A 19,267-nucleotide genomic window follows, 5' to 3' on the forward strand; every position below is an offset into this window, starting at 1 on the left:
GGGGGTCGCGACCCCTTTGGGGGTCGAACGACCATTTCCCAGGGGTCGCCTAAGACCATCGGAAAACACATATTTCCGATGGTCTTAGGAACCGAGACACCGCTGCTGTCTCCGGCGATGTGTGGGCGGGATGATATGCTGCCCCTGTCACCGCCTCCTCGCCGCTGATTGGCCACCGGAAATGTAGCTCAGGAGAGGCACACAGGCGGCCAATCACAGGCGAGAAGGTGGAGCTTGGAGAGGAGGAGCCGAGCGGCAGCGCGCGGAGATCGAAGAAGATCGAGGGAGCTGCAGGAACGAGTGAAGAGAGAGGCCAGAGAAGGAAGACAGCTGACAGGTAAGTGCAAATTTTGCTGCTGCAGCCAGGTATGCAGGCTGTAGATGGGAGAGGGAGAGAGCGAGCCCAGGCTGGAGCAGGAGTCAGCAAGGTAAGTATCATTGGTGTCAGTGGAAGGGATAGTGCCCCATCATTTGTGTCACTAATACCAACGATGGGGCACTATTCCTCCCCCCACTGACACCAACGATGGGGCACTATTCCTCCCCTCACTGACACCAATGATGGGGCACTATTCCTCCCCCCACTGACACCAACGATGAGACAGTATTCCTCCCCTCACTGACACCAACGATGGGGCACTATTCCTCCCCCCACTGACACCAACGATGGGGCACTATTCCTCCCCCCACTGACACCAACGATGGGGCACTATTCCTCCCCCCACTGACACCAACGATGGGGCACTATTCCTCCCCCCACTGACACCAACGATGGGGCACTATTCCTCCCCCCACTGACACCAACGATGGGGCACTATTCCTCCCCCCACTGACACCAACGATGGGGCACTATTCCTCCCCCCACTGACACCAACGATGGGGCACTATTCCTCCCCCCACTGACACCAACGATGGGGCACTATTCCTCCCCCCACTGACACCAACGATGGGGCACTATTCCTCCCCCCACTGACACCAACGATGGGGCACTATTCCTCCCACTCATACCAATGATGGGGCACTATTCCTCCCACTCATACCAATGATGGGGCACTATTCCTCCCCCCACTGACACCAACGATGGGGCACTATTCCTCCCCCCACTGACACCAACGATGGGGCACTATTCCTCCCCCCACTGACACCAACGATGGGGCACTATTCCTCCCCCCACTGACAGCAACGATGGGGCACTATTCCTCCCACTCATACCAATGATGGGGCACTATTCCTCCCACTCATACCAATGATGGGGCACTATTCCTCCCACTCATACCAATGATGGGGTACTATTCCTTCCACTGACACCAATGATGGGGCACTATTCCTCCCACTCATACCAATGATGGGGCACTATTCCTTCCACTGACACCAATGATGGGGCACTATTCCTCCCACTGATACCAATGATGGGGCACTATTCCTCCCACTGACACCAATGATGGGGCACTATTCCTCCCACTGACACCAATGATGGAGCACTATTCCTCCCACTGACACCAATGATGGGGCACTATTCCTCCCACTCATACCAATGATGGGGCACTATTCCTCCCACTGATACCAATGATGGGGCACTATTCCTCCCACTCATACCAATGATGGGGCACTATTCCTTCCACTGACACCAATGATGGGGCACTATTCCTCCCACTGATACTAATGATGGGGCACTATTCCTCCCACTGACACCAATGATGGGGCACTATTCCTCCCACTGATACCAATGATGGGGTACTATTCCTCCCACTCATACCAATGATGGGGCACTATTCCTCCCACTGATACCAATGATGGGGCACTATTCCCCCCACTGATACCAATGATGGGGCACTATTCCCCCCACTGACACCAATGATGGGACACTATTCCTCCCACTGACACCAATGATGGGACACTATTCCTCCCACTGACGCCAATGATGGGACACTATTCCTCCCACTGACGCCAATGATGGGACACTATTCCTCCCACTGACGTCAATGATGAGGCACTATTCCTCCCACTGACGCCAATGATTGGGCACTATTCCTCCCACTGACACCAATGATTGGGCACTATTCCTCCCACTGACGCCAATGATGGAGCACTATTCCTCACACTGACACCAATGATGGGGCACTATTCCTCCCACTGACACCAATGATGGGGCACTATTCCTCCCACTGACACCAATGATGGGACACTATTCCTCCCACTGACACCAATGATGGGGCACTATTCCTCCCACTGATACCAACGATGGGACACTATTCCTCCCACTGACACCAATGATGGGACACTATTCCTCCCACTGACACCAAAGATGTGGCACTACTCCTCCCACTGCAAAATTACAGTTATGAAGTAGCAACGAAAATAATTTTATGGTTGGGGGTCACCACAACATGAGGAACTGTATTAAGGGGTCGCGGCATTAGAAAGGTTGAGAACCACTGCTATAAATGTTAGTATCCAGATATATTCTGTGTATCCAAGAAACAATCCAGGACTTTTTTAAAGCAATCTACTGAGCTGGCCAGAACCAACTCTTAAGGGAGTCTATTCCACATTCTCACAGCTCTCACTGTGAAGAAACCTTTCCGTGTTTGGAGATTAAATTTCTTTTCCTCCAGACGTAAAGAGTGCCCCCTTGTCCTCTGTGATGACCTCAGGGTGAATAACTCTACACCAAGTTCACTATATGAACTGCTGATGTATTTATACATGGAGATCATTTCCCCCCTTATTTATTATACATGGAGATCATATCCCCCTTATGTATTATACATGGAGATCATATCCCCCTTATGTATTATACATGGTGATCATATCCCCCCCTTATGTATTATACATGGAGATCATATCCCCCCCTTATGTATTATACATGGAAATCATATCCCCCCTTATGTATTATACATGGAGGTCATATCCCCCTTATGTATTATACATGGAGATCATATCCCCCCTTATGTATTATACATGGAGATCATATCTCCCCTTATGTATTATACATGGAGATCATATCTCCCCTTATGTATTATACATGGAGATCATATCCCCCCTTATGTATTATACATGGAGATCATATCTCCCCTTATGTATTATACATGGAGATCATATCCCCCCTTATGTATTATACATGTTGATCATATCCCCCTTATGTATTATACATGGTGATCATATCCCCCCTTATGTATTATACATGGAGATCATATCCCCCCTTATGTATTATACATGGTGATCATATCCCCTCTTATGTATTATACATGGAGATCATATCCCCCTTATGTATTATACATGGTGATCATATCCCCCCTTATGTATTATACATGGAGATCATATCCCCCCTTATGTATTATACATGGAGATCATATCCCCCCTTATGTATTATACATGGTGATCATATCCCCCCCTTATGTATTATACATGGAGATCATATCCCCCCTTATGTATTATACATGGAGATCATATCCCCCTTATGTATTATACATGGTGATCATATCCCCCCTTATGTATTATACATTGAGATCATATCCCCCCTTATGTATTATACATGGTGATCATATCCCCCCTTATGTATTATACATGGAGATCATATCCCCCCTTCTGTATTATACATTGAGATCATATCCCCCTTATGTATTATACATGGTGATCATATCCCCCCTTATGTATTATACATGGAGATCATATCCCCCCTTATGTATTATACATGGTGATCATATCCCCCTTATGTATTATACATGGTGATCATATCCCCCCCTTATGTATTATACATGGAGATCATATCCCCCCCTTATGTATTATACATGGTGATCATATCCCCTATTATGTATTATACATGGAGATCATATCCCCCCTTATGTATTATACATGGAGATCATATCCCCCCTTATGTATTATACATGGAGATCATATCCCCCTTATGTATTATACATGGAGATCATATCCCCCCCTTATGTATTATACATGGTGATCATATCCCCCCCTTATGTATTATACATGGAGATCATATCCCCCCCTTATGTATTATACATGGTGATCATATCCCCCTTATGTATTATACATGGAGATCATATCCCCCCTTATGTATTATACATGGAGATCATATCCCCCCTTATGTATTATACATGGAGGTCATATCCCCCCTTATGTATAATACATGGAGATCATATCCCCCTTATGTATTATACATGGTGATCATATCCCCCCTTATGTATTATACATGGTGATCATATCCCCCTTATGTATTATACATGGAGATCATATCCCCCTTATGTATTATACATGGTGATCATATCCCCCCTTATGTATTATACATGGTGATCATATCCCCCTTATGTATTATACATGGAGATCATATCCCCCTTATGTATTATACATGGAGATCATATCCCCCTTATGTATTATACATGGAGATTATATCCCCCTTATGTATTATACATGGAGATCATATCCCCCTTATGTATTATACATGGTGATCATATCCCCCCTTATGTATTATACATGGAGATCATATCCCCCTTATGTATTATACATGGCGATCATATCCCCCCTTATGTATTATACATGGAGATCATATCCCCCTTATGTATTATACATGGAGATCATATCCCCCCTTATGTATTATACATGGAGATCATATCCCCCCTTATGTATTATACATGGAGATCATATCCCCCCCTTATGTATTATACATGGAGATCATATCCCCCCTTATGTATTATACATGGAGATCATATCCCCCCTTATGTATTATACATGGAGATCATATCCCCCCTTATGTATTATACATGGAGATCATATCCCCCTTATGTATTATACATGGTGATCATATCCCCCCTTATGTATTATACATGGAGATCATATCCCCCCTTATGTATTATACATGGAGATCATATCCCCCCCCTTATGTATTATACATGGAGATCATATCCCCCTTATGTATTATACATGGAGATCATATCCCCCCCTTATGTATTATACATGGTGATCATATCCCCCCTTATGTATTATACATGGTGATCATATCCCCCTTATGTATTATACATGGAGATCATATCCCCCTTATGTATTATACATGGTGATCATATCCTCCCCTTATGTATTATACATGGAGATCATATCCCCCCTTATGTATTATACATGGAGATCATATCCCCCCCCTTATGTATTATACATGGAGATCATATCCCCCTTATGTATTATACATGGAGATCATACCTCTTTTAATACAAGAGAGGAGCTCCTTCATGCCTCTTATCAGTTTAGTTGCCTTCTCCGTACTTTCTCCAGTTCCCCAATGTTCTTTTTGTGAATTGGTGCCCAAAACTGAACTGCATATTCCAGATGAGGTGTTACTAATGATTTGTAACGGGGAAATTATGTCTTTCCCTGGAGTCTATACCTCTTTTAATACAAGAGAGTATTTTGTTCGCTTTAGAACCCGCAGCTTGGCATTGCATGCCATTATTAAGCTTGCGATCTACCAGAACCCCCAGATCCTTCTCTACCATTGATTCCCCCAGTTGTACCCCCCCCCCAGTATGTATGATGCATGCGTATTCTTAGCCCCCAAGTGCATAACCTTACATTTATCAACATTAAACCTCATTTGCACATAGTCGTCCAATTACACAGAGCATTGAGGTCGGCTTGTAAGTTGGAGACATCCTGTAAGGACGTTATTCCACAGCACAGCTTGGTGTCATCTGCAAAGACTGAATGAGATTTATAATCCCAGACCCTATATTGTTTATAAATATATTAAAAAGTAAGGGTCCCAACACTGAACCCTGGGGTACACCACTGACAACCCTAGACCATGCAGAGTGTGAATCACTAACCAGTACTTTCTGAATACAATCTTTTAGCCAGTTTTTTATCCATTTACATACAGATTATTCCAGGCCTGTAGACTTTACCTTACACATTAGCCATGTGTGGGGATCTGTGTCAAACGCTTCTGCAAAATCCAAGTATACCACGTCCACCGCCACCCCTCTGTCCAAGTATACGACTTCCACAGCCACCTCTCTGTCCAAGTATACCACGTCCACCACCATTCCTCTGTCCAAGGTTTTGCTCACCTCCTCATAAAAACAAATCAGATTTGTTTGACAACTTCTGTCTTTCATGAATCCATGCTGTCTGTTGCTTAAAATATTTTTTTCCAGCAAGAATTCATCTATGTGGTCTTTTATTAAACTCTCCAATATCTTTCCAACTATAGAAGTTACACTAACAGGTCTATAATTACTTGGGAAAGATTTTGATCTCTTTTTAAATATTGGCCTCACATTGGCTTTACGCCAATCCAGAGGTACTATGACAGTCATTAAAGAGTCCCTAAAAATTAGAAACAATGGCTTTTAAATGACAGAGCTCAATTCTGTAAGGACCCGTGGGTGTATGCCATCCAGTCCAGGGGCTTTATTCACCTTTATTCTGTCTAAATATGTTTGGAACAGATCAATTGTGAGCCAATGTGGATCATCTGGAGCTGTGTCAGTACCACCCCTCATTATGGACAAGAGCTCCCCCATGCTCCTTTGGATACACAGAGCTGAAGAAGGTATTTAATAAATTTGCCTTCTCTTTGTCCCCAGTCACCCCCTCTAGATGATTCTGTAAAGGGCCTACATGCTCGGACCAAACCTTTTTACTATTAATATATTTGAAGAATTTTTTGAAGTTGGTTCTGCTATCTTTTGCAATCTGTTGTTTGTTTTCAATTTTTGCGGCCTTCATTTCCTTTTTGCATATTCTGTTATATTCTTTGTATTATTTAAACGATGATAGAGTTCCTTCATTTTTATATTTAATAAAAGCTCTTTTCTTATTATCTATAGCTTTTTTTAACTTTGGCAGTAGGCCACATAGGTTTGATTTTTAGCCTTTTAAACGTGTTGCCCATGGGAATATATTTTGCATTGTGTTCACATACAGTCTTTTGTGTTCATTGATGCCAATATTCCCTCCCAGTCTAAGTCTTGGAGAGCAGCACTCAGCCTTGGAAAATTAGCTCTCTTAAAATTGAGCGTTTTTATTTTTCCTGTATGTGCTTTTTGTTTACAGCTAACAATAAATTAAATCATGTTATGGTCTCTGCTACCCGGATGTTCTTTTATATGGACATTCATAATAAGCTTTGCATGGTTTGAGATTACCAGGTCCAGCAGAGCATCATTCCTAGTTGGGGCCTCTATGAACTGTACCATAAAATTGTCCTGTAGTAGGTTTAAACATTTTTGCCCTTTAACTGTTCCTGCAGTGCCATTACAGTCAATTTCCAGGTAGTTAAATCCCCCATTATTATCACTGGCCCAGCCCTTGCAGTCCTTTTGATCTGTGCAAGGAGCTGAGTCTCCACCTCCTCATTAACACTAGGAGACCTATAACAAACTCCAATGATGACCTTTGTAGTACGCACCCCCGCGTGCAGTTCCACCCATAATGCTTCAGTCTCATCACACTCTCCATCAACCAACAACCAAAATAAGAACTTCACTTTTTTCCGCATGAAGCAACCTCATTGAGGCTCCCGCACTACAGATTCCACTACTGAAGGGGAGAGAAAAAAAGGGGGGATGTGAGGGGGAATGAAAATACAGACAAAAGGGATACGTTAGGGGTAAAGGGGAACAATAGGGGAAGGGAGCATGGAAGTCCGCCTCATCTACCAAAGGGAGGAAGTGTATATAGTGGTTAGCCGTAGGGGAGGAATGTAACAATAATATCCGAGGGCAGAGCCCCGGTGCTATCAGGATTAGGTACTATAGGACAGTAGGCATTGATCCCTGAAAGTGCATATGGGAAGCAAGGTGAGCCATTACTTGGATTTTAGGGAGGCAAGTCAGCGAGTAATGTAGCGGTCCTCTGTCCGACCAAAGTGTACACATTTGTGAGGCAGCTTTTGAGGGCTTGGTTGGTTTCAGAAGGGCACAGATTTTCCCCTGGGGAGGGGGAGGAAGATGGTGGAGAAGGTGCTTCTTGATCCATTATCGTTTTGGGGTATTATTGAGGTATTGTTCAGAAGGTGAGGTGTCTCCCTCCACTGGTTGGATATGAAAGACAGCAGGATATGCCAGAGTAAATTTGATATGTTTATAGTAGAGAGCAGAGCAAATCACGGAGAAGGCCTTACATTGACACATAACCTCTATACAGTTGTAGTTGGTTTCCATCCACAGATAGTGTGTGTGTGTCCACTGGAATTTTTTGAAGGATGGCTTGCTTGTCAGCATAGTTCAAGTAACAAACTTTTACTGGCCTAGGCTTGGGGCGAAAGTCTGATGGTGGGCCGATGCGGTGGGCTCGCTCAGCTGCACATGGATGGGCATGCAGGCCTAGTTGCTCTGGAATGGACGTTGCACAAATAGTAGCAAGCATAGAGGGACTATATGGATGGTTGGTAAGTGCAATATATTCTCTCTCTTTCTCTCTCTCTCTCTTTCTATCTCTCTCAGTTTCCTTTGTAAAGTTGGAGTTACAACCTGACCCCAGTGCTGGGACAAGGACTCATTTAGAGCTCCAGGCAAACATGCCAAACTGCTCCCCACCAGAATGTATGAGCATTAGGTGTCAGCAAAAATGCCTTACCCCTAAGCATAAATTCTCCCTCCTCCCTATACAAATCTGTGCCCTGCTAAAATCCGCCACCCAGCAGAAATGTTTGCCCTCTCCTTCCAGTTCAAGTCCTTTCTCCCTCCAAATCCCCAGCAAAATCTCCCCCTCCCAAACAAAATCACCCCACCTTGCACAAATCCTCTACCCCTCAAATTTCCCCTCTGAGCACAAATCCTCTCCTCCCCACTCCAAATCACCTCTCAGCATAAACTCCCCCCAAATCTTCCTCCTAGCACAAATCCATCCCCCCAATCCCCCCTCCTAACACAACACCCCCAATCCCTTATCCCAGTACAAATTTTGCTCTCATCCCCCCTCCTAGTAAAAATCCCCCCTCCTAACACAAATCTCCTCCTAACACAAATTCCTCCCCAAAAAAATCTCCTCCTAGCATAAACACTCCCAAATTTCCCTCCTAGCACAAATACCCTCAATCATCCCTCCTAACACAATTTCCCATCCCCAAACTTCCTCTCCTAGCACAAATACCCCCCAATCATCCATATTAGCACAACCACCCCCCCAAAAAATCACCTTTTTGGTATGGAGGCAATTTCTATGAACAAAGGAAGGGTGTAGCGATGAGCGCGAAGTTCGCGCCCAGTTTGGCGAACATCTTTTTAAGTAAGTGGGAGGAGAAGGTGATTTTTAATAATAAGTGGCCCGATCTTACTCTGTGGAAGAGGTATATAGACGATATTTTGGTTATCTGGGAAGGTTCGATGGAGACATTAGAAGTTTTCTTAGATGTTATTAAGAACAATGAACATGATTTAGGTTTCTCGATTAATATGGATAGGTTGACAGTTAATTTTCTGGATTTAAGTATATTTATAGAAAATGGAATTTTACTGACAAAGACTTACTTTAAAGAGACTGATAGAAATGGGTATATTCCCACCTGCAGCTGTCATCACCCTTCTTGGATCCGTAAGGGACAGTTTATCAGAATCTTGAGAAACTGTTCCAGACTGGTGGAATTCATAGAGCAAACAGAAATTATTAAGAATAGGTTCGTTGAAAAGGGATATGATCCCGATGTTTTGGAACGAACAAGGTTTGAAGTCAGTAAAAATTATATAGGATATTAGAAAATTAGAAGGGTAACAAAAAGAAAAGACAAATTGAATAATGCACAATATGCCTTCATTTCGGGTTTCAACTGCCAATATAGAGAAATAGAATCAGTTTTTTACAAATATTGGCCCATACTAAAGAAGGATCCGGTACTGGGCCCTAGCCTACCAGTAAAACCTCCCTTCATTTATTGAAAGAATACGAACTTGAGGAATATTTTAGTTAAAAGTATTATTTCTCCCCCAAAACGCAGCAAAACACACATGTTTGATTTTAAAAGATTTTATCCCTGTAAGAAATGTACTACTTGTAAGGCCACTAATATGACAAAGAGATCTGTATTAGAGTTCACATCCAATAATACAGGGGCTAATTTTAAAATTACGAAAATTATTACATGTTCGACCAAGTATGTGACGTATGTATTGGAGTGTTCTTGCAAACTTCAGTATGTAGGAAGAACGTCCAGGTCCCTACAGGTCAGATTAGGGGAACATATAACTAATATAAAGAAAGGGAAAAAGGACCACTGTCTTTCGAGGCATTTTAGGGATCACCATAATTGCGACCCGAGTAAGCTGAAGTTTTGTGGACTAGATAGGATGGATACACATTGGAGGGGCGGTGACAGATTAAAAGCCCTTTCCCAGAATGAGACCTTCTGGATTTTTGAATTTAAGACCTTGAGGCCTATGGGTTTAATGTGGATTTGGATCTGAATGCTTTTATTTCTAATTTTTAATAAGCCTTTGCGGATCTGTATATGGATTTTATATGTGCTTGAGAGGATATACGCTATTAGTCATAACGTTACAATTTTATTAATTATTATTAATTATTATAGGGTTATATTTGGGAATGTTTTAGGATTTTAGTATTATTAATCAGATTTTAGAAGAGGAATTATAGCCTTTATATTATGTATGATTTATTGCAATATTATATATGATTATTAGATCATGGAATTACACACTGTCCTGCTCTATATATATGTAGTATGCTCATCTGGGTAAACCATTTTATTGGGAGTTTACATTTTGCCCTCTAGGGGGAGCTAGTAGATCGTTTTTTATCATATTGTATATGTTTTTAATTTTGAATAATTTTTGTTATAGGAATATTGTTTTATCAATTCTTGATGTAATATATATGTTTCAATGAAGTTTTATAGATAGTGCGTTTAGTATGAGATGTACTCGCCGCTGGTATTGGGTTATAATAGCGATGTGCTGTATGGGCGGTGATACCTTTAGCAAAATGGCGGGATTGATTCCATTGCCAATTTCAGAGAGCAATATAAGGAAGACCTTCTTTCTAGACGTCCTTACCCTTTATGAATAAGTCAGGTGACGAAACATGTCAAAGGGAAGTGACGTCAAGACATATTGAACAACAGGAAGTTGCCGGTCGGCCATCTTGGATCCTGGAAATTCCATTCAGAGACACAGGAGGAGTGTTCCTGAGGATCTATGGAGGGTCTGTTCGTAATTTTAAAATGATGTGACACTTATGCAATAAAATTTATGTGGTATTGAAGAGCTTTCTATTGCTGTTTGGGGTGGCATTATCCGGAGTCATTGAGAACATGACCGGATGAGTTTTTACATGAACTTTATCAGCATAATCTGTTCAGCTTTGGAGGGAATCTATATGGTAATGGAGGAGGAATTTCCCACTTGCCAAGTTTAAAAAGCCCATTTTGGATTGGGTTTTACATGCTTGTTATATCCATCTTCTGGTTCGATCTCCATAATCACTGGATCTTCATTCGGCTGGAAGCCTCTTTGCGGACTGTCTTTCTGGAGGACTTTTGTTTATTCTGTTTATTTTATTTTTTGATGTGGACAATATAATTTTTGGACAGTAGTATTTATTTATTTATTTATCAGTGTTATTTAGTATATTAGCACTTTATATATATATATATATATATATATATATATATATATATATATATTTAGTGATATGATATCCTCTGGGCATATCCCACTCTCAGCTTGGTGAGCTGTACAGAATGGTGATGTGTCTGCTCTGTCTAGGGACTGCTACCTGTTAGAGTTTGCCAAGAATGAAGTTTAGCTGCTGGGCCGCCCTACCACCAGCTTCCTTATGAACATGTATTTGGTGCATCAAGGGGTTTTGTGATAGGCAAAAGTGTCCACCTATCTCCAGAGACAGTTGACTGGTTCACCTGTATAAAAATAAACCGTTTCTGGATCAGCAAAGAGTAACAAGCCTCCAATGCTGGTGCTAACAATTACTTTTTTGGTTTGACTCTTACCCCAACGATATTATTTTATCAAACTACGTAAGCATCTCCTTCAGCCACGGTGGGCCTGTTGCAAATGCAACCTCCTGCCACCATTATAGTATCCTGCCACCATTACTGCATACTGCCACCATTCACAGCTTTGTTTATAGCTGCTGGCCTAACATCCTAACATAATTGTCTCCTGCCACCACTGTAGGCCTGCCAGCATTACCATCTTGTGCTACCACTATAGCTGTGGTCCAGGGCTACAGTGCTGTGAAGGTGCAACACATCATTTTGTTTTCAGTTCTTTACTTAAAGGTTCACATCAGAACTCAACTTAACATTAAAATACAAGTATTGGGTATGCAGCGCTAAATAAAGTGATATAAAAGACAAGGATTAATGTACGTTCATATAGATGTTCATCAGCAATGAATCAGTCCCAAATAGGATAGTCTTCCAATGGCTGTTAAGGCCAGGCCTTATAGTTTGATACTAAATATTCCATGAAGTATTAGTACAATGATGTGCTTACCAGAGGTACATACAAACTGCGCGTTGTATGTATATAATCTGTGAAGGCGTCAGGGTCTGGTCACCGGTATGGTGTCATCGGGTACAGTGGCGGACTCTCAAAGATGATGTCAATCATGCTCAAGGTCCACCTCAGACTCACCAGTGGGTCCAACGTTGTTCAGACTCCAGAAGTCACTCCACCTTAAAGGGGCTCGCAAAATAACGAGCCAGGGAGGCAAGATGGCGCTAATAGTGTAGTATCGTTTTTATTAAATAAATCCAAATAAATTGAAAGGCACTCACATCAGATAAACTGGCTTCCAAATTTTCTCCATGGATGTGTAGTCTTAAAAAGCGTAACATTGAGGGATTCCCCTGACATGTTTCGTGCAGAACGCACATTCTCCCTTTTGCGAGCCCCTGTCTGAAACTAAGTAAGCCTTCATAATAATTCTGAACAATTTTAATAGCTGCTGTATTTGAATTAGCACGCTCTCTTTGAAATGATTCATCTCTCCATACTGAATTGCTGCCCAATCAAGTTGCTCACATCTTTTCCAGCTAAGGAGATATGTGTCTGGTTATTGCCTATGCAACATGGCATTGAAATTTTTTTCAGCACAACAACTGTCTCACCTCCGGAATGTAGGGTTGTGGTTTTGAGGTGTTTTGCGCACTCTGTGTTGACATTGTCTTATACTTTGAACACAATACAGATTGGTATTGAAAAGCAGATTACAAGCTATGCTATGAAAAATGTTTTTTCAACTGTTTGGCAATGTTAGGAGCATGTTTTACTGCCCATTTCTGCATTTCCATGATTCCTGGGACCTCCAGGTTCACCGACTACTCTGCCAGGACTTGCAGAATTCTTGCCAGAGTTTCCAATCCCTACAGGTACTTTCAATGGTTCTTACAGAATCTGTCACTACTTTTAACGGAGCTTGAGAAATCTCGACTCGGAGTTCTTGAACAGCTGAAATGATGATTGGTGTTTTCCAGAGGGGTATTTAAGTGGAAGGTGCTGTCAGGGCCAGTGCTAGACTATTTTGCACCCTAGGCAAGACCCCCCCCCAAAAAAAGTAATAAATAAACAAGTTTAAAAACAATAGAAAATGATAAATCAACAAAACATGAAACTGCTAAATTTATTTTAATTTCACTGCCAGCATCTGTGGCTGGCAGTGGCAGGGTGACAGTTGCAGTGAGTGGAGGCTGATGGGTTCACACTCTGACAGATCTCAGGCTGGAATTCCCCAGGCAATGGGGGGAGATAAAACACTGTGACATCAGGCAGCCCAGCCACACAGATCAACAGGCCCAGCATTCACTATAAGAGCAGGCTTTGGGATCATGATGATGTCATCACTCACTGACACCTGTGATGGATGGCCAGCAGACACGAGACATCAGAGTCAGACATCACCTTCCTCCACAGGTGCAGCTTCGCCTCTGCTGGTGAATGGGAAGGGAAGTGCTGGAACTCCACAGTGATCAGCAGCCAGCTTGCAGTAAGGGACTGAGTCTGAGAGGGACACTGGAAGGAGTGGCAGCTCAGCTGCTACACTGGCCCCAGACACCCAAAATCTTCCTCTGTCCTTTCTTCCTCCCCTTTGCCACCTTTCCATCATCTGGAGGATCATGACGTGGCAGCATTGTGCACAGAGAGAGCCTTTGCTTTGCCCAGGCACCTCTAGGTGGCAGGGATACCTGCCAGGGGTGGTCCACACACCCCTACCCCCATAGTAACATGACCAGTAGGGGTCCCCATGGGAAACTCTTGGATCTAAGATGGTGCTGCAGATCTCAGTTGCCCCCCCAAAAGCCCCCCCCCCCAAAAGCCATCAGTCCCTCTTTCTGCCTCCACCCTGGTCACTGTGCCCAGCCACCATACTCCTTCTCTCAGGGCTGAGACACAGCATAATATGGTGGGGGAAGGGCATAAGCAGCATTGCTAGCTCTCGGCATTCCCGGTACTGCCCTGCTGCAATCTCTGGCCAGCACCCACATCTCTTCCTGTTTGTCAAATAGGTCTGGCGAAGCATTCTAGCCTCCTTCCTATATTGACCAGTGAAGAAAATGGCAGTTGGCAGAAGTTAAGTAAAGTGAATTTGAAAGGAGTGTGGCAAGGATTGAGGTTAAAGGAGACTGTTCAGACTGGACTGAATGATCACAAATTGTGAGAAAAGTCTCTTTCATTCCCCCTCTCTTGCCCCCACACCTCTCTCTCACCCCCTTTCTTTCCCACCTTCCTCTCTATTTTACCCCCCTTTCTCTCACTCCCCATCACCTCTCTCTCACCCCCTCTCTCTCACCCTCCCCTTACCTTATCTATCTCTCCCCACTTATTTCTCTCTCAACCTCCTCTCACTCACCCCCCATCTCTTAATCCCTTTCTCTCAGCCCTTTCCAACTCTCTCACCCTTATTGGGAGGGGGTGACACCATGTTTCACTGCGCCAGGTGACACCAACCCCACTGATGCCACTGCTGAATTGACCTGACTATTCTCTTGTCTGTTGCCTGTCCCACAACGTTCACTTGAATCTGACTTCTTCTCTACCGTCTTGCCCATTGCTGACTTGTCCATTGCTGACCTCTGCCTGGATCCAACTATTCTCCAGTCACTCCCTGGTGTACCTTCTCCAAACGTAGCCTCTCAGTCAGTACTCACCTCTTGGTTGGGCTATTCTGAGGGCCATGACCTGTTTCAGTCATGCAGTTAAACTCATATCCATAATTATAAAGTTGGGTGAAAACTGGCTGGTGCATGGGTTTCTTGGGTGAGCCAACATCACCCGCCAGGGGAGTGTTACTGCAAGGGGACCATATAAAGGAGATAGTGTTTTCTTGTTTTGGAAACCTTTGAGACAACTTATTGTGTGGCTTCCAAGGTGGCCTACGTTATGAGATCTCACATATAATTTACGGGCACACTCCTTTATACGATCTATCATGGATCACTCTTCAAGGAACAATGTGGGTATAAATGTACTTCCAGCTCTGTGAAAGTGATTGGCAGCTATGGAGCCTCTTCATCACTTTCAAGCCGGGAGCCAGCTGCATTATGCAAATTAGGTGGCTGTGAGGCCCCTGTGAGTGTGAGGCCTTAGGCAACTACATAATTTGCCTAATTAAAGAGCTACCTCCTAAGTTGGGTTCTACTCCAGACCAGATTTTGTTCCCACTAGAGTTGTAAAATTTGTGGAAGGTAAGGAAGCTAACCTGAAAGCCACAAAAGACTGTGTAAAGCCATGTTTATACCCGCATTGTTCCTTCAAGAGTGATCCATGGTAGATAACTTTTCGCCTAGTAAGCTAGGGGGAGCTAAAGTTTCAATTGTCTGTAAGAGGCTGAGTAGCAGCCTGGTGCAACAGTCGGAGCATGGTCAAATTGTGTCCAGAGCTGAGAGGCTCTACAAACTAGCTCTTTGAGACTTCCCCCTGCTCTAGAACTTTGGAGAAAGATCTAGAAGCGGCGGGTGGAGGTAAGGAGTGGCTAGTCTGTACTCTAAGGGGATCCTAGCCAATCCCCAATAGGAGGCTTGGCAAGGGACCAGGACAGCCCTTAAGAGTAGAAAGAAGATAGCGCCGCGCTCCTATATAATATATACAGCTTAAGCTTAAGCTTTAGAGGTGTATCAAATTCCAATATGAACTGTGACTATACCACTAAATGCATATAAAATATTACATATAAATGACATGCATGGTGTAAAAACCTATACTAATATTGCCTTAATGGGTGCCATAATGAAATCCTGTGTTGCACCCATATAAAGCTATGTGTACTCTATATTAATATGTGCACATGCTAAAAATAAACAAATAAAAATACAGTCTTTAAGGTAAATGTGCAAGTAAAGATTCTGTTCCTTGTCTCCGAGTGCTAAATGGTCTCCTTATGTGCTCACCTCTATATTTGCCTGAATGAATCCAGGCAAATACGCTTTTTATCCTTCCAGGATAGATGAAATGGGATGATGTCTTTGCTCTAGCCGTCCTATGAGGTGAATATACATATGGATGGATCCTCCTGTTGTCTACTTTATCTCCCTGTGTACCTGTGAGTACACTGAGTAGCTCTCTTGGGATCTCCCAATTCCCCTCCTGGGGTTGTTTCCTCTTTCACTCCTCCTAATATCAGCTCATGGGATGTATGGTCAAAGAAAAGGAAAAGCAGACCATAGTGTCTTATCCTTATATAAAGTGGATTTATTTAAGCCAGTAACAAGTTGATAGTATGCAGCTCATAAATGATCCAGACAGGCTTAGATGGCAATCAGCAGGTAAAAAGTAGGTACATAGAAAACCTCTCTGCAGCTGCCCCTGCAGTGCTGTCTGCCTGTGCTTGTACTCGGATCTGCTCGCTTCTCCAGTGCAATGTCGTGACGTCAGAGCCCCTCCCCTACGCGTTGCGTCACAGGGTCACGTGACTTCATCAGGGGGAATTTGATTGGATCATAGGACGGCTAGAGCAAAGACATCATCCCATTTCATCTATCCTGGAAGGATAAAAAGCGTATTTGCCTGGATTCATTCAGGCAAATATAGAGGTGAGCACATAAGGAGACCATTTAGCACTCGGAGACAAGGAACAGAATCTTTACTTGCACATTTACCTTAAAGACTGTATTTTTATTTGTTTATTTTTAGCATGTGCACATATTAATATAGAGTACACATAGCTTTATATGGGTGCAACACAGGATTTCATTATGGCACCCATTAAGGCAATATTAGTATAGGTTTTTACACCATGCATGTCATTTATATGTAATATTTTATATGCATTTAGTGGTATAGTCACAGTTCATATTGGAATTTGATACACCTCTAAAGCTTAAGCTTAAGCTGTATATATTATATAGGAGCGCGGCGCTATCTTCTTTCTATCATCTATATACACTAGTCAAGTGAGTTAGTGCAAGTGCCAGCGCACCCTATACACTTTCAGAATTTATTTAACACTTTGATCCATAATAGCTCACAAGTATTCACTATAATTATTTAGCCCTTAAGAGTAACTGAGCCTGCTCAGAAGGAGGAGAGTTCAAGTAGAATATGGAAATTGAGGCTCGAGAGCAAGAGCCTTGGAGGGAGCCCATTTGGGAAGGGGCTCACCTCCAAGAAGGGAAGCTTGGAAGGAAGAAAGCTTGGGACTTCATCATCCCCAAGAGAGTTGACCACCTATGCAGCAGGGAAGGAGTGGCCCAGCTAGAAGGCCTGGTAGCAGTCATCAACCCTATCAGCTCGTAGGAGAAGGACTGAGTGAGTAGACCTGCACCCCCTGGGCCAGAAAGGGAAGGATCACTCTGGTGGGAAACCGAATTAGCTACTTCCCAGGACTGTCTTACATTTAACAAAGCAGACACTGGATCCCCTGCCCAAGGATTCACCCAGAATAGCTGGATAGAGGAGTATCAGGGGGCTCAGGTGGTACAACAGGAGATACTGGCTAGCTCTCCAAGAAGGACATTTTTGGGTAAAGAGACTTGTATATAGTTCCAGGAAGCTGTCATCAAGTTACTAGACCAGCAATGGGCAAACTACGGCCCGCGGGCCGTATACAGCCCGGCGGACCTTTTAATCCGGCCCGCGGAGTTAGGCTCCCGCTAGGCTCCTCTCACAGTCCGCCCTGAAGACCGGTGTAGCATGAAAATCTGTCTCCTATTAGGATCTGTCCCCCTCGACGTATCTGCGCATGTGCCGGAGATCGCCGATCGGCTGCTAATGCCTGAAACTGGCACACGCGCAGATACGTCGAGGGGGACAGATCCTCATAGGAGACAGATTTTCATGCTACACCGGAACGGCACGGGAACACGGCGAGAGGAACGCGCGGAGCAAAGGTAAGTGAATTGACACAGGGGGGACTTGGGGACTTAATATGGGGGATGAGTTAATATAGGGGGGATGAATTACTATATGGGGATGAATTACTATGGGGGATGAATTACTATGGGGGATGAATTACTATATGGGGGATGAATTACTATATGGGGGATGAATTACTATAGGGGGGATGAATTACTATAGGGGGGATGAATTACTATATGGGGGATGAATTACTATATGGGGGATGAATTACTATGGGGGATGAATTACTATATGGGGGATGAATTACTATATGGGGGATTAATTACTATGGGGGATGAATTACTATATGGGGGATGAATTACTATATGGGGGATTAATTACTATGCTTACTATGGGGGAATATTACTATACTTACTATGACACATACACATCATTCCTCTACTCTTGGTCCGGCCCCCGGGTCCAATATATGAACCCATTGCGGCCCTCAAGTCAAAAAGTTTGCCCACCCCTGTACTAGACCATTGGGCATCCTGTACACCCCTTACCCTATCCAAGTAACAATCCCCTAATAAAACTTCAAAACAAATCTCAAGGACTATTTATTGTCTCCTGGATGCAAGTCTTTGTGAAAGTGTGTGTTGCCTGGCTATGCAGGACTATAGAGGGACCCAAAAAATCAGCAAGTGCTAAGGGGGTAGTGATACAGGTGTGAAGGACAGGAGAGACATTGGGGTCCATCAGACCCCTAATGTCTCCATAAAGAGCACCTGTCACCTACCCAATGCTATCACATGGGGGTTTTATTAACCCTTGTAGTAGCAATCAAGTAAAAATAAATAACACAAAAAAGAAAAAAGTTTAAAAAAATAAAATATATTACATTTTTTTAAACAAAATTGCCGTAACCTCCCCTTGCCCCACACAACTGCGCAAACACAAACGCAAGCCCAGGGTGTGCATACGTATGAAAACTGCATTCGCACCGCACG

Source organism: Staurois parvus, unplaced genomic scaffold, assembly GCF_062004578.1.
Source record: "Staurois parvus isolate SC_StPar_1 unplaced genomic scaffold, SC_StPar_1.0 ptg001181l, whole genome shotgun sequence".
Taxonomy (NCBI): Eukaryota; Metazoa; Chordata; class Amphibia; order Anura; family Ranidae; genus Staurois; species Staurois parvus.